The sequence below is a fragment of the Patella vulgata genome, chromosome 8, assembly GCF_932274485.2.
Source record: "Patella vulgata chromosome 8, xgPatVulg1.2, whole genome shotgun sequence".
In the NCBI taxonomy this organism is placed as follows: domain Eukaryota; kingdom Metazoa; phylum Mollusca; class Gastropoda; family Patellidae; genus Patella; species Patella vulgata.
Genome location: NC_065886.2, coordinates 21,999,383 through 22,025,625, shown reverse-complemented (window position 1 = coordinate 22,025,625; position 26,243 = coordinate 21,999,383). Strand labels below are relative to the sequence as shown.

The window sequence follows — 26,243 nt, the reverse complement described above, 5'->3', positions numbered from 1 at the left end:
TCAAACCTAACTTTCATTATGGTGTAAAAGTGATATTTAAACGGTTTATAAAATCGTATAAAAGAAACCAAGATTTATAAAGGGTAAACCTATATTTCAAGTTTCGTCAAAATCAGATAAAAATTGTGACCTGTAGAGTGTCCACAAACAAATTGTGGGCGGGTGGACGGACAGGGGCGGCAATATAGTGAGCTATCCCATGTTTATTGCTGTTGTATTCTGGAACTCTTAAAGACAGACCACGAGCTATGTAGAATTCAATATTTCTGATGGGGGGGGGGGGTCCTGGAACTCCAAAACTCCTGGGCAATATAATGTACCATTCCATATTTTTGAGTTGTGTTCTGGAATTCTTATAGATGAAATATGAGTAATATAACGTAGAATTCCAGATTTCTCAATTGCTTTTCTGGAAATCCTGAAGACAGACCATGAGCATGTAATATGCAATTATAGATTTGTTTTATGGAATTGATGACGATACACCAATAGCGATGTACAGTCTCAGATTTAAGCAGAGACTAATTGTAAATCTCGGTGACAATTTCACCTTGGGCAATGTATTGAATCAATGTATAATGTAATCAATAATCATACATCCTTTCGGCAAATCATACATCTATTATATCTTGTCTCTAGAATTAACAATTTGCCTAGGTTAATGAATTAACGACATCAATAGAACCATGTCAATAATAAACTGCATGTTATTTGGTTTATGAAATCAGATTTCACGTCCATGGAATGCAGTTATTATGAAACTAATGCTTTTGTAATAATAGCTATATGAATAATGCAAATATTAATCCGCAGGAATCGTTGCATGTTGATGATATTAGAAAGAACAAATGAATGTGAACAGAATAACAGAGCTAAATTAAGTTATTATTTCATTAACTTCATAATTATTGCTGTGAAAGCTTTGTGTTGATATTTGCCACACATCTATAGCACATGTAAGTATGATATATGCTTGTTTCATTTTATGTCAAGGTGTGAGTCCTAAATTGTTGATAATAGTAGCGCTTAAAAATCTTTTTGTATTTATTTATTAAGGTTGTATTTTACAGTTGGCCATTATCATTAAATAATTCCCTTTAATATAAGCAATGGTGAATTATGTGGCATTAGCTTCATACATCTCTTGTAAGGTCACAGATAAAAGTAATACAGGAGGAGTGTTGTAAAGGTAATATAATCAAGGTGGGTGAATATCTTAGTCATTAGTTCGTGATAACCTTTCAGTACCATCATCAATTTACATAAAGCAATATCACATAACATTCTAGTAGTATGTAGCCGAATACACAAAACTCGTTTATACACATTATACAGTGGATAAAGGTACACTAGCACAGTGGGTTCGACTTGAACAGACCAATCGGATAATACATACATGTAGTCCCATATTTTGCTTTTTTATTATTGATATGTAGTTTTAGAGGGTTTTATCTACTAAGATAAAGATTATGCGGAATATTTAACTGTATTGTAACTGTGTGTAACATTCAAAATAATCAGACCCACAAAGAAGATTATATTTGGAATAGTTACGTAAAGATGTATTAAAATTTGCGGGTCTTCAAAGGTTAATGCGTAAATATGCCAATCGATCGCTGATATATAAAGAGAAGTCTCCGTGTGTCATTTGCATTTTTCGGACAGCTTAATCCACACTAAAATATACTCAAATAGATTATTTATCATTGAATTTTAAAACAAATACGTCCTTCAAATGGCGTTCAGGGATGCTTTAGTAGTTTTCTGGGAGTTTAAGGTAAGCTCATGAAGAATTCATGTCTCAAAGCAGGCCAGTGCTTCGATTTTCGAAAATAAGATGAGTCTAATGTTTCACATTTTTTAATTTATTTTATCATTTATAACATAGTGTTTGTTTAATACCATCATTAATATGAACGCGAATTGCTGTTTTCTGTCTCTGGCATACTCATACCCTATTATTTATTGGATGTCTTCCTTATAATTAAAGTCTGAAAGCATGGAACTATACATGATTTCAATGTGTTTGTTTTATTAGCGCGGAAAGAGGCGGGTATGGCATCACGCTCACTTTATTGGTTGTTTCCGAGCAGAACAGTAGGGCGTTAAACCATATTTCATTTCAGTTCATTTATTGATTGGTTTTGTATCCCTGATGTTCGATGAGTTTAGAAGAATATCAAATCTTAAAATGTTATATGATTTTAAAATATAAAAAAACAAAATTATAGTTAATGTTAGATATACAGTAAACATGATAATATGTGTAAATTTTCGGTTCGTTTTTAGGAATATTTAAGCCATCCCCTCAGCATTTGTTTTAGTAGGATCAAGTTATATTTATAAATATAATATAACACCGTCGACCATAAAGAACAATCAACTGGCATATATGTATCCATGTGAAAACAAAATTAGACCAATGCCATAAAATGTGTGTTTACCCTTAACTTTATTAACGATTAAAGAGGGCGAATTGGAGAGAAATAAGTCACGGTTCAGTTGAAAAAAGTAGTTTTTATGGAAGCTGTGCCAAATCAGCATGGTGTAAGACAAGGAGTATTAGTAGAACTGTAACGATTCTTGTTATCTACCAAAGTCTTTGATGTAGCTATAACTAATACGCTTTGCTAATTGCTAGTAATAAAGAAGAAAGTAGGGAGGTTATAGATCACAACGTAGACTAAATTTTACTATCGGCTTAAGTTAGATTGTACCTATATTTCGTCTATGTTCACTGAAGCACTTTAAAACAAATATATTGTAGATTTATGTTAACTATTTTCATGTTTTTTAATAGTTTTTCTGTTCGAATTATACTAGTTTCTGTTTCCATTAGTAAATGATTACAATAGCATGATGAAATGTTATTACACATCGGCTGCTTTCTCTTTTAATTTCGATATCCCGCCGTTGCCTTATTTCAAAGCATTTGATTTATCGACACACATCTATATTATTTAAATAACTTAGAGGCATTCCATTTTCAAAAACCTTTTCCACTGCTAAAATATTCTTATATAAGAAATAATAATCGAGTAATTGCAGTTGATAAAATTTAAATAAAATTGTGACTAATTAACGGGGCTTGTATTGGCTGAAGTTGTAATTGTATTGGTTGAATTTGTATTTGTTGAAATTGTGTTTGTACTATGGAATCCATATGATGATTAACCTTATTTTGGGTTTCTTTTTATTTATTCCTGTCTACGGTTGTATTTAAATACCTACATGTTTTGTTTTATCGATTTTTTTTTATATTATAATTTGATTTGGTTTGTGGAGTGTTAGCCTTACCTATATAGATATAACCTGTGTTGTAATAAAACTTATATGGTGTTCCAGTTTCAACACAATGCCAAACATTTAGTAAATAAACCTAATTCAGCCTAATCTTCCACATTCATAATCAGATCAAACAAATCCAATATTATATTTTAGAGGCTTAACAACTTAAATATCAAATAATTTTAGGAAGATACCAAGACTTTCTGAGTAAGATATGTTACCGCTATTGGCCTGCATGTGAGCAAGGGCGGTCGAATGATACAGGTGTTTGTTTTTTTAATGATGATTCAGAGCCCAATCAACGTGGTCTAATGAGCTAAAACCATGCTCTGAGAAATAAAAAGACGTGCTCTCAGAAAGTTTTAATTTGTGCAAAAAGGCGCACCAGATATCGCTGAAGAGGGACCATCATTGTACCAAGTACACATTTTTTTGAAAATTTGAATCTGTGTAATGATTCGTTATTTTATCGCCATACGGCGCGGCGCGTCAAGTGGGTGACCTATCTCTCCCTCACTCCAATATTTCGAATTTTTCTTGATTCAACTAAATTTATTGTTTCTGGATATACGATAGAGATTCTACTCTTGACGGAGAAATTAAACTTTTTCCCCTAGATCATTCTTACATCTTGGCCTTATTATTTTTCAGTTGCATCAGTCATCGGTATGAATTGATATATAGGTATGGGCCATAGGTTCCCGCACAGTCTAGTTTGACGTTTGAGACCATGTATTTTTCAAACATTTCCAAAGCCCACCTGGACCCCATGGAATTAACGTTGGCTGAAAAGGATCCAACGAAATGTTTGGGGGTTTTATTTGTTAAACCCGTAGGGGTGCATAGTGCAATCTAAATTAAATGGGGTTTAACGCGTTTACTGTCCTGGATAAACGGGGCTAATAATGACCTGCATATGTAATACAGTGTACTGTGAGGGACATATTGCCAGGACAGAGGTCATCCCACGGAACTTTCTCGGCCGATACTGGATTAGAGCAATGGACCTCCTGGTTAGTACACCAAATGCCATACTCCCTTACCCGTGGTTTACATAAACCATGTAGTGCAAGTACATTGTGTTTGAGGCCAGCACTGGTTTACAAAATGTAAGGAGGGGACTACTAATTAAGTAGCTGTTTTTCCATAAGTATGTGTATAGTTTATTACTTAATTTCAATGATTCTTTATAAAATACAATTTAAAAGCTGACATAAACTATTAAGGATTACCTGTAAAGAGGTGGAAAATGACTCAATGAAATACAGGAAGTCAGATAAACCATTGCCCGAAAAACATTCATTATCTCGAAATGCAACCTAAAAATAAAGTTAATGGGCTAATTTCTCTTGACCAAAATCCACGCATAAAGGAACTCATTTAAACGGCTTATATACCATGGAATTAAAGCATATGTTTTAGTTTATTTCAATTAGAAAGCATGTTTTTTAATGTGTCGGTGTATAATAGATGTACATTTATCGTTAACAATTTCCATGGCGTAGAGGAATTTTATTGATACATATAAGGCAGTACATATAAGGTGTCGTTATACATTATTTCAAGTAGGATTAAGACGCATACAATATTTCAAGCCTAAGTGTTGTTTTGTTTTGTGCATACATGTATTTATTGTCGTCGATTTTTTTTATTTACTTGGGGGCTTTTTTGTAAATACAAAAATTAATTAAACCGTAACAATTTTTAATTTCATTTTTATATCTTTTTCGATATTTCTGATTATATGTGTTCAATCTCGTTTCGTTTTATTTGATTTTTTTTTGTGTACATCATCATCTTTAAGAAGTAGATGCTTTGAGTTAACTTAATTTGTCAAAAACCTAGGTCCCGTGTACACGACCTATGTTAGCTGCTTGCCAGTCATTCCCTCTTGTTGTTGTATACTTTTATTTGTGTGTGATTGGGTGGGAGTGGGGATGTTTTGTACAATGTGTACAATGACAATACTTCTAACAATCAAACACTATCGTCGTCTAATAATTTAATCATGCCAAAATAAAAACATTTCTATATCCATACCTACTGAAAATTCCTCTGAGAAAAGGAGCAATGGCTCTTGCCTCCAGCAAGCTTTATCTATTTTACTGAACAGTGAAAAAAGTTCCTCTAATGTCACCCTTTTACAATAAAGAAGGTATGGCATTTTCCTGTTTTAATTCCCGTACTTTATTATGGCGTGGCTATATCGCAGTCTGTCGTTGATTTGCGGCGCCAAGCGTAAAAGGTTTAACGCGAATCGATAGTTTAGCATGCACAGTGGAGTTCACCCTTTCGTGTTAGCATATCTCGCCTAATGACTAGATATACGTAGAATAGCCTGTTACTTCTCTTAATATTAAGAGATTGTTTTTAAAACGTGGTAGGCCATGCTTATTAAATGATTCACAAGAAACAAGTTAAATGCATGGCGAGTGTGTATTATGAAAGCGATCGTACAGTTAATTCTCTTTTAGAGTACATTAATGAAGTTGTTTAGTGATAGCAAGGTTCGGTTTATTGTTTAGGTAAGTTTGTTTGGTTTTCTTAGTTTGTAGATACTATTTAGATACTAGACATCTGTTGAATCGACAATTATATATTGATTTTATTTGACAATATCCAGATGATGGTTAACTTTAACCCATTTGTATTAAATGCATCTCATATTCCGTGTCTTTGATTGGAGACTATTCTGAATCAGACGTTATCCACCGACAAGTCGTTATGCGTGTCTTGATGTCATTCATTAAATCATATCATAAATATATCTTTATAAAACATATATATCGTTAGTATTTCCACTATCGACAATCAGATCTATTAGCGACTGTTGTATGAGATGTGATCAAAACCATGCGCATTGTGTTACGTCACTAAAGGTGTTTAACTAATTTCATTATTCAGGTTTGTTTCATGGGTTTATTTTTGCTATTTGTTCAATTGATTTTGTATACTATCTACACATTGTGCTTATTAAATATACATATAAACATGTATAAACACTGTTAATCTGTGTTACATTTTAACAGTGCATGACATCCGCGAACTTTAAAAAAGCAGAGGTTAGCGCTGAGAATAATATGGAGCCCCTCACAAGATAATTTTTATCTATAATAATACTATAAACGCTGATAAATTATACTCATTATTATTATTTTATATAAATATATACATGTATATATATATAATATTTTCTGCCATTTATTGTGTGACCCTTTTGTGAACCCTAGTTTAGCTGCACCATGAGGAAGTGGTAAATCCGACACTGGAAAATAACTACACGTATGTCAGTTGAATTTGAATGATTACATATATACACGTGTACGGTAAAGATCTGGACATCATAATCCCTGAAATGGGCTGATTTTGAATCTTTCGTATGTAAATTAAAACAGTCACTACTGACGAACCACCCCATAGATGCAAACTGATTTTTAAACTTTATCAAACGTGCACCTTCTTTGATACAATATTATTATGATTTATATACCTGGTAACTAATGTGCTGTTCTATAAAAACCGATGTTCTAGCTGCAATGTTAATATATTGAGACGTGTCGATATTGTTATCTTTAAAAGTATTTATTGACTCTCAACGATACTAAATCTTGTGTATTTGGAAAAATAGCAAGTTATGTTGTACTTTTGCATTCACGCTTGTCTCGGTATCTGGAGTATTGGAATTAGAAGTGTTCTTTTATGTGAACGCCTATGGGTACACGGGTTTACCTAGGGCTTTTTTCTCCCGTCCGAACAACTATACGCCCTATTTATTCTAAGCCCTCCGCCCTCTACCAATGTCTACAATTAAAATGTCTTGTTGAATCGCATACCTTCGTATCCCTAATACTACAATTTTAACATGGCATCTTCATTGGAAATTTACTTTAAAAAGTAATTTATTTTTGTGCCAAATTTCTCTGATATGTGGCTAGCAATACTGAATTTGAACTGAACTCATATTCTCCAAATAAAATTAAACATCGGACTCTTTCTAGTTCCTGTTGTTTGTTTCGCTTTTTATGATTTGGTTATTGTCTTATATGACCATAAAGAAATAGTTTGTATCTGGTCAATGTATATGTGAATAAAACATAATGGCGATATTTCGTTGACGCAAGTTTATTTGAGATACTCGATCGTCATGCATGATAAATTGTTTTCTAGTCTACTTGTTTACTAGCCACAAAACAGTATTGTCATGTCTTTCGTTATTTGTCTTGATTCTATTATCTGAGCAATCATACCGTATAACATCAGACTGCATCACAAATATTCAGAGTGGCATTAAAACTGATTAATTTGTTATTCAAAGACTTTTTATTGTATAATGTTCCCTTTTTGTGTAATTAATAAATTAATTATATGCATTAGATTTTATAGCTAAAAAAGCTTGCTGCTGTTATTGTGCAAACTCTTCTGATAAATTAATAATATCTCTATTTTATTTTCGTACAAATAGAATATAAATGTACAAAATCAATGAAGAATTCATGGGAGACCAAGCAAATATCGTCTCTGATGTCGTAAACTAGTAATACAAAGGATAACAAGTGATTCCTTTTGTATGGGCGGATAAATTTCCATGTGGGTCGGGTGGGTGGGAGTTAGCTTCCAGTCTGAATTATCAGCCTCTGTAAATAAAAAAATAAATAAATTGATATCTGTTAAAAAAACCCCAAACAAATCTGTATTAGAAATACAAAGATAAATATATTTATTACAATGGCAGATTACTGGTGTCTTTATTAAAATCCAAATCTAAATTATTTTTCAATTTCATTTAGTTACAAAACGTGTCTTGCACGAAGTATGGTCTATAAAATGTGGAGGGCAGGTATACAACTCCTCAGAAGACAGGACGCGGCGATGTGCTAAATCTAAATTATCTTAGAAGATAGCGTTCAGTAGTGACGCATGACATGCGCTAAACAAATCAGACTTATTCTTTTTTGGACGGAAAGTACTCATGGCTGATGTAGGCCACTATAGTGGCAAAGGTAATTCCACATTTTATAAGGTCATAGTTTGAAATGCACTTTTCATAATTCCCAACCCTCGTTATTTCTTTACAAGGGCCAAATGTCAGAGAGCAGTGGCGGGCACATAACTTTAGCTATCTTTATCATCAGTATAAATAAATTATTACCCAGGGTACCTATGTCAAGTGAAAAAAAAGAATACAATGTTGTTATAGTATATTTAGATAGTAACAACGCCCCATATATAGCAGTTACTAGCTAATGGCTAATTGAGCTTCATGTTCACAACCATCTATGTCACGGCTTTGGAAATATGTAAAAGGACAATCTGATTAAAACATAGATAATATTTCGTTTCGTTTTTTATAGTTCAAAATTTCGTTTTACTTGTCTTTACTACACTAAGATCTGGAAGAGTTGTTATATCACCCGCGTTCTGGATGATGCGAGAGATTAGCCAATGAATCGTTCTTCGAGTCCCTTGCTACAAATGACGCTGAACCGCATTCTAGTACACGATTCGTGTACTTATGGTAAAATGTTTATTTTGTCGTGTACTTATGGTAAAAATGTTTATTTTGTCTTAAATATAAGATATCAGAAGCCCACCCTTTCTCGGTAAGAGGACAACACATCAATGTTGATTTAAATAGACAAATAATTCGTGTTTTCAATGTCGAAGACTGTTGATGATACGGAATTAAAGACTTAGCTAATTTAAACCATGGGCCGTATATACGATCCATGTTTAAACAAATTGTATCATGCTGAATGGCGTGACAATAATTTAGATTTTGGCGTATATAAAAACAAAGAAAATCATCTTGATATTCTTGCTTTATTTGATATCAATGTTATGTTTCGCTTTATTAATAATTCAAAATACACCCGTATCGCCTTATGCATGAGTAAAAAATATATATTAAAGTGGATATTATGGTCGATACCTATGAAAAGGGACTATTGTCTTACCAAACAAAAGGATATAACTTAATACAATGACAAGTGGTCATCCTCTGTGATGTTTAGTATGAAATCAAATTAATTCCACTAATAATCATTTAACCATTACGCCTGTTTGGTTTCAATTTTTATTTTTTTTTTAGAAAACGTTGACCGATTATTAGTATATTCGTATTCTAAAATCTGAGGAGGGCCGTGTACTAAGGAATTCTTATTCCCTAGTGGACACGATTATCTGTTTTTTACCGCGGTTTCCTGGCGAACATTTTGCCAAAGCAGTTCCAGATTGAATGCTCCAGATTGTTGATAAACGTAGATACAGTACTCTTTTCTTGAGACATTTTCTCACAATTTCAACAAAAGGTTAATATTGTGGTAAAATGGTCCCTGTTTTGGGCATTTTAGCAAATATGGTATGTTGATATACGTATAATACCATACTGACCCCATACTGAAGATTCTGTTCCTTTTAAGTAAAGATCAATTTGACTTTCCAGCGTTGTTACCCATGATTGTTGATTATTACCCTGAAAGAAACATGAAAAGAATCATGAATTGAATCGTGAATTAATTGGTGGTAGGTTATATTTTCCGGTTTCAGGTTCGAATTTACGTATAATTTCTTCTACCTGACTATTTTGGATCTTAATGTTTGTCAAGCCCAAAGAAACCCTTAAGATATCGTTTGATTTACATGTGATGTAATATGGATCTATTGTCACACAATCATATATCAAGCTTAAATAACTAGCAATAAAAGCCTCAACACAAAACTCTATCATGTTAACTGTAAAACCAAAATATCTACTTGAAACTTAAAAATGCTGTAGCTCGCTACCCGAATACAAAAATAAAAGTATTGTAATATTCAGTAAATGCATGTCAAGGTCGAAGACATGGTGTCAGAAATCAGGTGAGTATTTTGAATACAAAAGTGTTCTATGACAGTAAATATACAATTGACCCCTCCCCACCCCCACCACCTCTCTCGAAATATTCCTTCAACGCGTGGGAAAATTCAATAATGTATGTAGAAGAAAAAAATTAAAAAACATAGATTATATTTCTCACAAATTGATAAACACGTGTTAACCACCTCGTGTTTATTTCACTGACAATGCCAAAGTGAAAATCAATTACTATTGTGTTTTCATCACAGAATTGCCTGATCCTCAACTGGTTAATTAATATTTTACACTTTCACGGTACAACAATAATCAATTATTTGAATACAAACATTTAGATCCACGATGACAATAACATTTTACGGTTAAAAGTATATTTTAAAATATGTTGAATAATACGGCTTTTAAACTAATTTAAATTATTTCGAGGCAGATATTACGATTTATCAACGTGTTCCTTTGCTGTCCGACAATCTAACATGTTTTAACCATTCATCGCATGATTTACTGGTCTGTAATGCAATGATTTGCAGCCACTAGACGACCTAATTATTAGACTAACGTTCAGTAAAATCGAGTTAAATGTGTGGTGTTTATACAACGTGGAGCGGAATAGGGTTTACGTCTCGTTAACAATATACATCTGTCATTTCCATGGTCACACGTACAGTACTACGGGTGTGAATTTGGTCCCGGCAGCTCCTTCTGCCTACTTTCATCGAATTCCAAATTCAAGTGTCCTGTCCTGCAACGCTTACATGGGTTTAATACAAATGAACCCAATCATGTGTCCAATGGGTGAAATAACACTTCATGAATTTTGCCTTGGCAGCGACGTTTCGCCTACTCTTCGTCAAATTCCAAATGTCAAGGATCTTGGTACGTGCACTTAAACATATATTCGGGTTTTATACAGATGAACTCAATCATGGGTCCAGAGGCTGAAATAACACTCCGTTAATTTTGCTTCATAATGCCTTGTAGATAATAAATCATAGTTTCCACTTGGTTTTAAAAGGTGCGATTTTTAAATTCCTTGTGTTTATTTCTCCAGTAATTAGTTTGTCAGGTACGCTGAACATCACGATGTATGTAGTATGAACTTGCTAGACTGTAAGCTAAATAAAATTTATGTGGTACTTTTATATTCTGAAATATGTTACATCTTCACCTGCCTCATTCCATCAGTCTATATAAGAACATTCCTGTTAATTATACACAGATGTCATGTAACTTTACATCATTTACTGAAAGGCGCTGTATGTAACTTTACATCATTTACTGAAAGGCGCTGTATATATATATATATATATATATATATAATTTGAATATAAACTGAAGATAATAAAAATGTATAATGACTAAAAATGAAAAATGCAGATGTGCTTTGGTCAATTTTCGCTACGCCATCACGATTTTGTTTCGCAGGGATATACCGACGATTGCGCCTTCATCCCAGCCCAATCAGATGTAGCACCCAAATAACCTGGTGAGCCTCGTCCATGTGCAGTTCATGATAATAACGACTTGGACGTAAATCGTATCCGTTGGCACTAAACGCCCAGAACGTAGCTAAAAACGTTGAGATATACCGATATGTTTGATTTTTTTTAAACTACGATTGGGTGCCTTTAGTTAATATATTTGTTAATGCATGTAACATTTGAAAAATAACTTAATTTTAAATTATTAGGAATAATAAAAAATACCCGGCCCAATGTAGTGACACAACTTTCGTTTAACTGCAAATATTGTAAGTAAAGTTAATCAAACAGTGTTTTTTTTACCAGCATTAATATGCATTACTCATGCGCGACCCATAAAAGTTCTCTACTTACATGTAGTTGAGTGTGGCCGATATGTAATAAATAACAATACCCAAGGGTTATTATGACGAAAATATTGACAGTTTTCCTTATTGAATTCCAACGTGATTCACATCGTCATCTTTCAGAAGGAACTATTATAGTGCTATCTCTTATCTCGAGACATGCAGGGTCGAGAGATGAGGTTTCTTATTTAGTTGATACCATGCTTAACGGTAAATATTTCACACTGGCAGCGCTCCGACAAATCTGAACACAGAGCAATATGGTCGATATTTCGGACAGAGATCATCTTGAGGGGTTTTCTGAAAAATAAGTTGGTCGTTGCTTTTAATCCTTAGTTGATAGTTTAGTTTAATCCCTCAATTTACTCTAAAAATAACTCTTAAAAGTTTCCAGAGATTATCTTGCCTTAACATTATATAGACACTTAGTATTAAGGTCACAAGAACTAAAGGTATCAAGAGAAAAAAAAGTTGAAAAAAAATATTGAATTCCATCTTATATCAAGATTGGTACTAAACAGATAAAAAATAGATTTAAAAAACAAAAAGTAGGAAAAGTGGTAGAAGGTTTTGATAAGAATCTTGAATAGTTAAGCTATCAAGATCGTAACAAAGATGGTGATATTTTTAGATTATTTTGCTATTAACGTTAGATTTCCGTTTTACCTATATTATTACATTAATGTTTTCATCAAACGGTTCTTAATTTAACAGTTTGGCTGTTCTGGAAACATTTTATTAAATGTGTTCTATCATGACAGGCGGCTTAAAAATGTTTATAAACAACATGGCATGTACTTCAAACAATTCGTTTATCTTGATTTCCCCACCGAGAAATACTGGTTTCAATGCACTGACGGTTCCGTCGAATTTTTTCTTAAACGCATTTAATCTTGGTTTTCGTGAAAATAGTTTGTTTAAGTATACAAATAAAACGCTTAACATATTGCATATAATTAACACGACTGTTCCATAAAGTTTGTTATCTCCGCAGAGACGAATTGAAAACGCAACATAAACAGTCAATTCTATTACTGGCTGGAAAACAACAAAAACATAACACAAAAGTATAAATGAAAGTTTTCACTGCTCATCCTGTCTAAATTGTAAGTTCATTCAGGCACAGAGAAATTGCCCGTTAAGAAAGTCGTCCCCCACTCTACAGGTCAACCGGATATTGTTATTTCTTAGAAAACATATCGCAGAATTTCCAAAATCTATAGGCGACTAAGATAAAGACCCTAAGGGTCTACCACGCAGAATTAACTAGGTTTATACACTAAAATATACATAAATTATTCTCCTTTACGTTTACTTTGCATTATATAGGACTCTTTTACTTTTTATTTATTTTTATGCATCCTGTTTTTACTGGCTGTTTTGTGAAAATAGAAGTTGTTCAAGATAGAATGTATGTATTCATTGCAACAGGGCCCGCCGGATAAATCATGTATTTTGATTGCAAATATGAAACAGGTCGCTTTGCCCCCATACCATTATCAGCCTGGCAGAGAACGTACTCTAAATTTATTTTTAATGTTCAGCGCGGAAGCATATTCTTTGCTTTATTGATTACAAAGGTGTGATTCTGTACTCGATTGCCTTTGTATTAAAAATGATATTCTAGGGTAGACATATGGTTCATAAAGTAAATAAACTCTATGGTTAACTACTTATTGATGTCGAATTGTGTTTATTTTCTTCAAATCAATTAGGAAATGATGAAACAGGCTACATTTACCTTGGGTCACAGCCTATTAAAAGACACTGTCTAATGAAATGAAGGCGTCAGTATTCTTATAGAAATAAAACAAAAATATTATACCTTTTCTAGATTTAATGTTGTGCATTGCTTTAAAACTGAAACTAAAATAAATTTTGAAGGCGTGTCTGTTTATTTAACCATATTTAACTGATATAGTTTGCAGTTGGAGTCAGATTGTTGTACATCCGTTTCCTGCATTATTAAAAAGAAAAAAAAGTGCATATATCAACTCATAATTTTAGAGTGCATCTTTCAAATAAGAACGCATTGACCAAGAAAATATTCGTCTATAATTACTGAAAATCCAAACAGTGACCCACGTAGTTTCGTAATTGTTGCTTTATCTTCCATATATTTAACCAGACGTCTATCTAATGTGCATGACCCTACAGTATAGGTAGCTTTTTTCAATCACATTTGGGGGTGACGGAGGAAGTCAGACATCCCTCTCTGTCCCTCTGGTTGGAGAAACTGTGGTATCGGAGTCATGGGATAAAAGAGGTGTTGGAGATCTAGGTGAACCAGGAGTCCGCCTCCGGACTGTGCTTACAGGAGTTGTTGATCTGAGGAGTGGGAGTAATGCAGCCTTGAATTGTTATGTAGTTTTGGCTTTGTTGGCTGCTTCTTAGCCGGCTGCATCTTCCCCTTTTTACTCTCTGGAATTTGTGGAGGCATGCTGGATCTGTAACTATGTACGTACACTGTTTCAACACTGTTCATTGCGTATCGTAAGCAATTCATAGGCTAGGTATTATACACTGAATACGCGAGAGTTAAGATAGAGGTACGTTACTTATAGATCAAGTACGCTGGACATACGCTTACATACGATAATTTAAAGGTGTATAGTACATCTTGGCGAATGTCTGACGGTTTAGTAACGTAATTAACTAGTGTTTAATTGGCAGTGTAATGTCAATGTCTTGAGAAAGTGTATATATAGGCTCCGATTTCCAGATCTTCTGTCCTTCGTGGATGTAGGTAACTCTTTTTCAACTCCAATATGACGTAGCAGTTCTTTGCATACAAAAAAACAAAATAAGATGAATGGGGAGAAAAGGAAAATTACGTGAAGTCTGGGTGAAACCAGGGATAGGAAGGTGATAGCAGTTGGCCTATATGTCCAGCTTCTGGTGGAGGTCCCAAGCAAGAAACAAAGATACTTCAAGAACTTACCCGTATACCCCCCACCCCTAGATGTTCGATGAGCTGCTAGCCAAACAAAACACCTGGCACAGAGAGCCACTGGAACCGGTTGTGAAGCTCGCGCTGCATGTGTGGTGACAGCAATCGTCACAGATGATGAAACCAATGATTCAGGGAAGCATTCATGGGGAGGAACATCCGGCGTAGCAGATGTATCAAGTACGTCAGCAGGTGGACCAGGTAAATCAACATGTATATCAACGGGTGGATCAGCCGGTGTAGGTGCTACTCTCAGGTTTAATATGATAAGTATGCGCTAGACATACAATGAGATAGTGGCCATACAAAGGCGATACGGTACTCATATGCTAATAAGGTATATACGAACATTTCTGTAGTTTCAAGCGTATTTTGTGCGTATGAAAATAGTTTTATTAAATTTCATACACAACTCATAGGCTCGTATGCTTCTCTCAAACGCAATAGATAGGGGGTAGCGCAGGCCCCAGATGAAGATCTTCAAATATATGGGTTGCTAGTTGTCTGAAATTGGAATGGGTTTGGTCTTGAACAGTATTAACCCACCCCGTACAAGAATGAGCGAAATCCGCGTTAGGCAATACACGACCTTTCCTCGTATTAGCAGGGAAATTTAAAAGTGACTATTATATTCAAACTTTATTAACATTGCCATAACAAAAACTACAAATTGTACCAATTTACCGTTTCATGTTTTAACTCTAATTCTATCTTGTAAACAAAATCAAAAGAAAACGTGTTTTCAGGGAAGGGCTTGCATTTACTGTTTTCTTTTTCTCTTCATTTTCCCCTGAATATCGTAATACGAAAAATCGCATTTATTTTTAAAGCCTTTGATATTTCATATCTGTTGGGAAAACAATTATAATCCTTCTGTGACTTTTACGATGTATTAATATGTAAAATACGTAGATGTTAATTCTATGAACATGCGTGCTTTATCATAATAGGTGTATGGCTATACGTCATTCGGAATGCAGTTACGGATTTCAGTGTGTATCAGAAATTAACGATAAACCAAGTAAACTTTGGAAAAAAGGAAAGCCTGGCATACGAGTGGAACGTTAGTAGCATGGCATTTAAAGGAGTTACACATGATATATCTTATGGTTAATTTTAAGAAATATACTTCTGAAGTTCAGCGATACATTCAAGAATGAAATTCCATAAATTCCGTTCAATATTTACAAATTCAAGATTTACAAAAATTCCATAACAATCGACCCTCTGCTGACGATAAATACTGAATATGGACAAACCAGAATTATACCAAAACGGTCTAAGTACATCAAAGTCAACACGATCAAACATGTCACAATTTATATAAAAATATAACACTTGATTCCTATTAGTAGCAAATAATTGATGGATTGTTTTGTTATTTTTTGATCGTTATAACCAAGCAGTTGTTGTTTCAGCAACAAGTTTTGAAAAATGTTTCGGTCGTTGTGGTTTAAAGGAGCTAAATCGCTAATATTTTGGATCTAGAAATTGACACAAATGGGTCGCAACGTATACTAATGTAATGTGAATGTATATAAACTGATTTACATTCAATCGTTTCTGTTTTACTGCAATTTCTAATCAGTTATATTCGGCGAAATACGCCAGAAGTCTCAATCCAATGTCAATCTCTAGCGTCTGGTTATTCCACTCTATACCGATAGTATTTATTGCGCATGCTCTCCAGATAAGAGTATGACGTCACCGTTTGAAATGTATTGTGGAATATACCTAGCCTCTTTCTACGAGTCCCTTGTTAAAAATGGCGCTGAAATGCATCATGGTACACGATTCGTGTACCAACGGTAAAATGTTTATTTTGTCTTAATTATTGGATATCAGAAGCCCATCTTTTTCCCGTAAGATCACAACATCAATGTTGATTTAAATTGACAAATAATTCGTGTTTTCAATGTCGAAGATTTTGGATGATATTGAGTTAGAGACTTAGCTACTTTAAATCAGTTTCGTCTATAATAGTGGGGTATGACATGTCATCAAAACAGCTCCCGTAGGATTTGTATGTTAAAATTGATTTTTTGTTGTTTTTGGGTTGATTAGGGGCCAAGCTATCCAAAAGTGTTGGGGTTCAAATTTTCAGACCCCGTGACCCCTCTGGGAGGGGCAGTTTTGAAATCGGGATCCCTCTGAACGAGAACATGGCTATCTCCGCCAATAATGGTTGGATTTTCATGATCTGATGTCCATTATCGTGTTTTTTCATCATGCCGATCCCATCTTAGATACACTTAAAGAGATTGGAAGTAGTTTTCATTGACTTCCGGTGGGGAATACCAATTTCCGGTGCCAAACTCGGATTGATTTCAGCCAATAATCTTTGGATTTTCATGATCTGAAGTTCTTTCTGGGTTTTTTTCATCATGCCGACCCCATCTATGATACACTTAAAGCGAATGGAAGCTGTTTCTGTTGACTTCCGGTGGGAAATACCAATTTCCCGTGTCAAACTCGGATTGATTTCAGCCAATAATCTTTGGATTTTCATGATTTGAAGTTTAATCTGGGTGTTTTTCTTCATCATGCCGTATGATACACTTCAAGTTTTAAATCCAATCGAATCCATGTTGGGAGATTATCAACTTTGATTTTGTTAAATAATTAATTTGAGTAAATGTTAGAGTGGATTAAGCCGTGGAAAATTTATATATTTTCCGAAAAATGCGATCAGCGGCGTTAATTTAGTACGTCACCCGTTATTTTTAGTACGTCAAATCGTTATATTTTGGCGTTTGGTTTACAATGTACAATCCACTTTTATTTACGGTGTGTTGGGAAATCACATATGTTAGTGATGTATAACTCATTTTCCGTCTAAGGGATTGTAGGGTGTGAAATCAATTTTACATGGGAAACTGATTTACTGTTCCAGCGGAAAAATTCGGCTAATTTAGTTCATATAAACGGGATGTCACATAGATATTTGAACATTCCAATATATTTGTAATGCCATGGTGAGTCCACGTATTGGAAATACAGAAGTATATGATCGATTTAATAAAATGGTTGTGTTAAATAGTAACCAATCATCTATAAATACATATCCTACAATCATAATATCATCCTATATCTAAAATATAAAACCAATATAACTGAATACTGTCAATGGGTATTTCATGTTTTCAGTAATTAATGACAATATCTCTGTGTGTATAGTGCTTACAGTGTTCAAGTAATAGAATTGGTGACGTCTTTGATACATTTGACATTTAATTATCGGAACATGGGTTTTAGATTAGTACTTAGTGTTACGTGATGGTGACTGCTATTATGTATATTAGTCACTATCTTACCTCACGTACTTGTAAATAGTAACACATGCTGTACAAAAGGCAGAGTTTAATAAATCATAGTATCTATTGCCATGAATAAATCGTTGTAATTATTGTATTTTTGTAATATGCATTTTATTTCAACTCCACAAATATATGGAGGCAGACCACCATTAAATTGTAGTTCGTCTATTTATAGCAATTATCTCTCCGTCTCTTTTCTACCCTTTTGAATGCCCATTTTTGTTGATTGTTTGGTCTAGAATGGATGAAGAGGGGTTGAATTAACATTTTCTGCCAGGTTTTATTAAATATTCATGATTTTGAGGCGGAAGGATAACGGGGTTATCAGGTTGGCTACGGTGATATGTACGGCAACTAGTTGCATGTTTTTAGTATGCTTCTTCAAGTTTGTGTATCTCAAAATTTTGGTGGTCAACCTCATACAAATTTTAGTGCAAAGACATGACCATTTGTTCCTCTGTCTGTAGTGAAAAGCATTCAACCCAACGAAAATTTGGGGAAAAGTTGGAGGTGGGCAAAGATGCCAGAATTAACATTGAAGTCAAAGGGGAAATTACTGGTGGTCTGCCTCCTGTATCTCTGTCTGTAGTGAAAAACATTCAAGCCAACGAAAATTTGAGGAAAAGTTGGAGATGGGCCAAGGAGGCCAGAATTAACATTGAAGTCAATGGGGAAATTAATGGTGGTCTGCCTCCTTTATCTCTATGCACACAGAAAACTTATCTCCCCTTTTTAATATTATTTTAGAATGTATATGACTTTACGCTAAATAGCGTAAAAGAAACAGTTATATCAAAAGAAATGCTGGGTATATATTACGTAATCGTGTAATTTCAATTCAGACATAGTATTCCATCAAAAAGAGGGGTAACTCTTTACCAGTGCCAACAATAAATAGCATTAGTCACATCTTTCAGGACTCAAAGAACAACTGTTGAATAGAATATACGTTAATCAATAAAATGCTTTTTTTTGAGAATAGAAAGAAAACAGTCTACTAAATTAATATCAGATTATTAGTTCTATTCACTCATGTTTTATTGTTCTAAGGGATGGGTAGGTATTCTATCAGCAGGACGTAGTGGGTGATTTGGTGTATTTAAGACACGAATGATAAATGTGTTGGCAGATTAAAGGCTAATTATGTAAAACTTATGTTAAATTTAACATCAACGTTATTTTTCCTTTATCTACTGGAGTAAGAACATGTTATTTTTTTTACTGCTATGTGATATTGTGTAAAGAAACGGTGTTATGTAAGTGTCGATTTTGAACCTGTTCAATCTGTTCGTCTCTAATATCATAACGTGCAAATCTTACTTGAGCTTCACAGGATGTAAGATGGATGGTAACGGGAAGGTTATGTAAGCTTTATTTAAAGCTAAATTTAATTTTTTATCAGTAATGTCAAATAATCAACTCCACTGATCATTAGGCTGGTAGGGTAGTTCATTTTAAATAAGATTTATGTAAGATACTAGAAACTATAAGAAAGGGAATACAATCAAACGTAAGATCACATCGAATCCTAGCAGATAACATAATACTGCAGAGCAGCTTATTCATTAAATACGCCAATTATATTTGAAACACCTGAAATTCCACCAACTAGACAATATTCTTGGAATAGAAGAGGAACATGGTAAATCAGAGGGAAAATGAATTGAATTTTTAACCGATACTGATGAACCTGTCCTGGTGACAAAAATACACTTTTCCTAATAAATATGCTTTTATTTCTATTCATATGATCGAACATATTATCTAATTGTATATTTTTTCACACACTGATTTTTCTAAATATATAATCCGTAATTGGAAACTTAAAAAGTATTCAACTTAAATTGAAACTTTTGAGTCCGCGCAAAGTTTTGAATCCAATTCTTGGCAGATGCAATATTTCCTTTACACGCCTACGTACACAGCGAACCCGGCTGTATGGCATGACGTCACAAGTACACATACATCCTTTTCGTACAGATATGAAAGATCTTAAACATAAACTAGCGCATAACAGGGATTCAGCCCACTGCTATTACAGTGTGTCTTAGCTCAAAGCAAAAACTGTTTATTTTATGATATAGAAAGTTTACATCATTGAAAACATGTATACTGCAATATATACAAATAAACACTCAAATTATCATTTACTGTATTTATTGTTTGTATATGTTGAGGATGATTAACGTCTTCCAAATTAGTGATAGGATACCCGCTGTGTTTTGTAACTCAATATTGTTTAAGTTTTATATTCCAACATGAAAATAATGAAACCTACATTATGTAAATAACTATTTCATATTTTGTTTATGTATTGTACCGGCATGATTGGCATTTTGCTGTTTCGTTCATTATACTGGCCGAAGTTGTGTATTATACTACCCCATGTTTCAGTGTGGCAGTTAGGAATCAACAAATTGTATGACGATAAAGGGGACCTATTTCTTTTAAAGGTACTTATATTTTGGCTTCAGTCTATTTGTTTATAGGCGGAAAAAACGAAACATACAAGCGTATGAAAAATTCTACTAAACGAAATTTATTTTAATCACCAACCGTACTGTATTTACATTAAACCAGGTCAAAACAGAAAAAAAGAGTTATTAATGAAAAACAAACTATCATAAACAGAGTTTGCTGGTTGTAAATCTCGGTTGTAAATCTTGCAATTCTGAATGTAACACAGCGTTAACGCTTGTGTATAAAATGTGTCGTTTAAACAGCCAGTATCAGTACACCTTCGTGGAAGACGAGAGGTGAATGCCCCATTGTGCTAGTTCGTAAGTACCAGAGCCAATCGAAGCAGTGTTACATCGAGAGCGAAGAAAGTTCCAACACGCAGCCCTTGTATTGAAGGGATTATGACATGGGTGTCTGTTTGATTGTACCCGTTGAGCCTACGTTTAAGTGTAAAGTTATTTTGACCACTGTCGGTTGTGGTTGATTTTCTTGTATAGATAAATGTCCACAATCAGGCCAAAAGTTACCTTTTCACTGCATTTTATCTCATCAGCACCTCCAGTCAAATCAGTAGCGCGTTTTTATTACATCCCCGTATGTTTTCTTGTTATGGTTGCGTTATCATTGTTCTCCCTGGTATTGCATTCATAAAAAATAACTTATAAGGTACGCATCATTTCGACGATAACATTCATTCCATTCTTTTTTATAAATTACATTTATTAACAGGTGTTGTCTATTTTACCTGTAACCTATCAAACACGTTTCTTTATTCATTCCTCTGATTACTGCGTCGCCTTCCTTTGAACTAGCACAGATTCTACAGATAAGAAGCTAATGATGTGTTTGTTAAAAGTGAGTTACTCGGGTGGAACAACGATACCCTTTATACAGTCTTTGTACTTGCCTATTCCAGTTTATTTTTAACATTCATCGAAACACTACCCTTAATCACCTTAACAGGTGTACAAGTTTCAATAAAATCACCATGAAGATACACTGAGAGGTGATTTTTTAAAAATCTGAACGAGTTAATTTATTTAGGTTATTGTATCGGAAATAAAATGAAATGGGGTTTATCATTTTACTTGACTGTACCAAGTGGGTATAGGAAGATGGGATGGGCATATGTCATGCAGTCTGCTGTGGGAAAACATTTTCTAGACACTGTTGCTTCCGCGTACCTTTCGTCGATTTGCAAGTACCAGGGTTTATTTTACGTGTAAAGTCGAAGCGGTGATAATATACGTATACTGCAACAATGACCCAGGCTACATAGTTTTGTAAGTAGACAGGTACGGAAACACCAACATGTAATGAATGAGATATAATCGTTTTAGAAATAAGTTAGTAAGCAAATCGAAATGAAAATTTAATTATATAAAGCCTGACTCATCACAAATAACGTTAAAGATCAATATTATTAAAGACATTATTTTACCTAAATCAAACAAAAAATCTTTTGTAGTTTTGAATAGCTCTCTTCGGATATAGCAAAATGACGAACTTGGTCCTATGGGGGTTATAGTCAATAGATTGCCACATAAACTAAGAGGTTCTCTTCCTTGATATGTATTTAGTAATTGAACATATTAACAGAAGGTTTCTCGGTCACGGTATGCCGAAGAAGAAATCAACCATTTGCTGTTTGTCATCACTGGAATCTTTATAGTATTTTATACTGGTCGATCATAATAACTAGGTTACTATATAGAACAAATTAACGGTTAAACTGATAACAACTAACAATCATCACCTAGTTTAAAGTATGATATTGTGGAATAAAGGTGAAATTGTCTTTGATCTTCACTAGAGCGAAGCATTATATTTTAGCAGACCTATCCCCATAAAATTCATATCTTCGTTTCCTTTATTGAATATGCTTATATGCTTTCTAGAACACCTGATACCACTTATCATTTAAGACTTTTTCAATACTAACTCAGAGTTTTTGTACTTCTGTACTTCTCTGTAGTCAGGTAAAAACTATTATCTTCGTATAATTATTTCTCATAAACAGCTCCAGTGTGTTGGCCCTCATCACTGCGCAAGATCTGTAAATAAATTTAAACTTTTGTCGGAATATATCGACGAATGTCGATTGCAACCTTGTACCGGTAATTAACGATTCTCGGAAAGTGCATCCCATACTATGCCAACACAACCTTCGGGTTCTGAAATAATAAGATATTTTTGTTTTAAATGTAGTTTATGTACACATTAACTCTGCTTTCAATAGCCATTAGATTATTACTTTTCAATTAATTTGATGTTATAATTTAAAGATGATAATGCATATAATCAGCATATGACAATGGGACTTTGTATCCGGTCAATGGACTTTTGGTTCCAATCCCAAGAAAATATGCAACAATACCATTCAACTATTAATGAGAATCCATTGTTAAGCTAATTGCCGTGGAATAGTTAACTTATATTAATTTTTGTTAATGGTGTCTTTAGTTTTATCAGTAATAGAGGTTAATAGTGTCAGATATCAGTATAACATACTGTATTTATTAATGGTTCATCTAGTTCATCAGGCTTATAGTTAGTTTATATAGTTGTTCTAGGTGTCGTGTTCGGGTCAAGGTATTCTCACACATTGTGGAACGTCAGCAGGGTCTATTATACTGTATTTATTATGTTTACTAGTTTATAAATGTTATGAAAATGGTAACGGTGGGTGGTATTATGCTTATTAATTGGTGGTATAATGCTTATTAATTCTGCAGATGATGGCGCAATGTACAGTTTAGAGGTTCACCTAATCATAGGATCGATTATTTAATACCGGCATTCTGTTGGGGTTTTTTTTATTCTAAATTCTAAAACCAAACAATGTTTATTATCAAATATACATTATGTTGGATGAGGGTGGTTTAATGTTCATATGAAATAACAATAATGGCCATTGCTGTCTCATTGTTCCTCCTGGTCGCCAGCCATCGTTTGTGCATTATTGCATATTATCTACAAGTATAACCCTCATCGAATTAGGTATGATATTATTTTCAAATGATTATATCTTTAATCACTCGAAACACGCAACTGAATACTCTGAACTATTTGAAAGTTTCGTCGAAAATAAAATGGTTTATTCATATTCCAACTTTGAATTCCGTGTAACGAAATTAACTACGATTCCTATGATACCTAACTTCAACATTGTCTATTATTTTGCGAAGATTACTAAAACACATTACTATTAAAGAAGAAGAACTTGAAAATTATATTATCGCTTGAAAACAACTAAAATATGACAGAAAGTATAGCTGGAAATTGTTACAGTGCATGCGTCTGAATTTTTGGCAAGTTTGCCCAAGCACAGGCTGATTGTTAGTCAAAGAATGTGTATCTAATTCTACCGGACGTTGGTATTTCTTACGAAACGTATCCCAGAGAGTTGTTTTGGATTAAAATAAAGGGTTCTTTTAGCCTTCCACTTGTCATCAATGAAATATAATTATGTTGGATTTCTCCTTTAAACCCCAATTCAGATAATTACATCCCTTAATTATAATTAATTAATTAATTAATTAAGAGTAATGAGACTATCCAAAATCCCATCTCTTCTTTCATTCAAAAAATTGACACGTGCGGTTCAACCTAGATGGAAAGGTTAACTATTTAATGACATTTATCATAATTGTTGTCAATTTTACGAGTATGGGTACATACACACAGACACTAAATTTTAATACATTATCGACATTTTCATACAATTTTATAAAAGGTTGCTTGCTCAGTGTATTCTGACAAACTTGTGGCCGCCATTATTTTTGAGAGGGATGACATCGGGGCGAGTTGATTAGCACTAAATATTTACTTTTCTTCGTCTGCGAACTAAATTCTTTAGCAGTTTTTTTTTAAATCATCCTGTTTATTGTGAATGGGTTTATAAAATAGTACACAGAGATGTAAAATGAGTAAAGGATTCTGCCCGGGCTGGTTTGTACTGCACGTCCGATGTAAACAAGGTATTAACGCCGTCTGATGTTACGTCACACGTACAACTTTGGTGGACGTAACCTTAAAGGTCTGTCATATTGCATTGTTGTTTAAAGAGAGAAATCGGGTTTAACAACCTAAGTCATTTCGGTACTAACGCATGGTTCACTTTCATTTCAATAATTCACCAGCGCGTATTGGTCTTTAGTAGTGGGAGGAAATGGGAGGTCCCGAAGAAGCCCTACTCCGTGTCATGTACAAGCGGGGAATCGAAACCATACACCTCTTGACTCGATGACAGGCCTGGTGATCCAAGGCGCTCCGGTTAACTAATCGGCCACCCAACCCATCTCAAACCCCTGTTGGTTATAGAAGGCTGTCGCATTACCGCTGTGAAATAGTCAGTCTAACATTATTTTAACCTGATCGTGTCATCTCTTGTTAGATATATGGATTTACCGGAAACGTAAAAAAAAGAAACGAACTATATATATCTGCAACAATTCTTTAACAGTAGCAATTCTCCATGTTCTATATATCAGGGGGTAAAGTCAATGATAACAGACAAAACATTTGACTACACAGAGACATATACTACTATACCATGGCATAATATTGGCCAAATCTCGATATAAAAAAAACCTATGAAAATTTACGATTTAACAGAAATAAAAACGGAAAGAAGAATTTATCAATAGCAATAAAGTCTATTATCCACTTCACTACAGATAAACAATATGCCGCCTATAGAAGAAATGGTACTTGATTTAGACTACACACTTCTATATAAATATTAAAGTGCAAATATAAATATTAAAGCGGCAATGTCTTTTTAAGTACACGCCCCAATAGTCATACTAAATTTTAAATATGCATATTAGTTAGAAAATCTGACAGTTTAAGATTCGTTGCTTGCAATATTCTCGAATAACGCCCTTGTTAAGCTCTCTCTCTCTCTCTCTCTCTCTATAACGTCAATTTCTGTTATCTTTGCAGCAAAGTAATGTGAGGATTATAGTTTTCAAACATTGTATTTGAGAAATGTGGTGGTTTGTAAGATTCAATAAGTTTGTAGATGACCATAACGGAGCATACAAAAACTGAGGGTAGTTTTGTCTGTATACATGTATAAAAATATTACTACTTTAAACCACTAACCCAGTTATAAATCAGGATCATATCACAATAATTCCAACTAATCGGTTTCTGACTTTTAACTTTGTTTAACATGCAATTGAGAAACATTAGTAATGGATTTGACAGTGTCATTATAGACAAGGCTTATTATAGACAAGTTTATTCAATTGATTTAGGTCAGTTTTCCTAAACATTAAGACAGAAGTGTGCTGATACATATGATTTGATAGGAAATCCTTTTAAAGTTCTTTATTTTAAGCTTAAAAGTCACAAAGACAGGTCATATTAATAATAGTTATTTAAAAGACAATACGTTAATGCATGTTATAGAAGATATAATATACAATAACGTCTTTTTATAAGAGCATTAGTATTCTAGATTTGCATACGTCATTAAAACCAAAGAACGATCGTGTTTCCCTCAAAGGCTGTCAGAAATGAAAACAGTGTATTTATGTT

The 26,243-nt window shown here is 33.8% G+C and overlaps 1 protein-coding gene across 4 annotated transcripts in view; it reads left to right on the top strand.

The window, feature by feature from the left end:
* The first annotated feature begins 913 nt into the window (after nt 1-913).
* Nucleotides 914-26,243, top strand: part of LOC126831109 (glutamate receptor ionotropic, kainate 3) — a 50,763-nt gene continuing 25,433 nt past the window's right edge. For 2 of the 4 annotated variants that reach the window (XM_050561735.2, XM_050561740.2), the window contains exon 1: nt 5,618-5,813. The gene's annotated coding sequence lies outside the window, so the exon portion shown is untranslated. Of the gene's footprint in view, nt 957-1,066; nt 1,204-5,617; nt 5,814-26,243 lie in introns of those variants that run through there. The other 2 variants (XM_050561736.2, XM_050561738.2) reach the window with 2 other exon arrangements.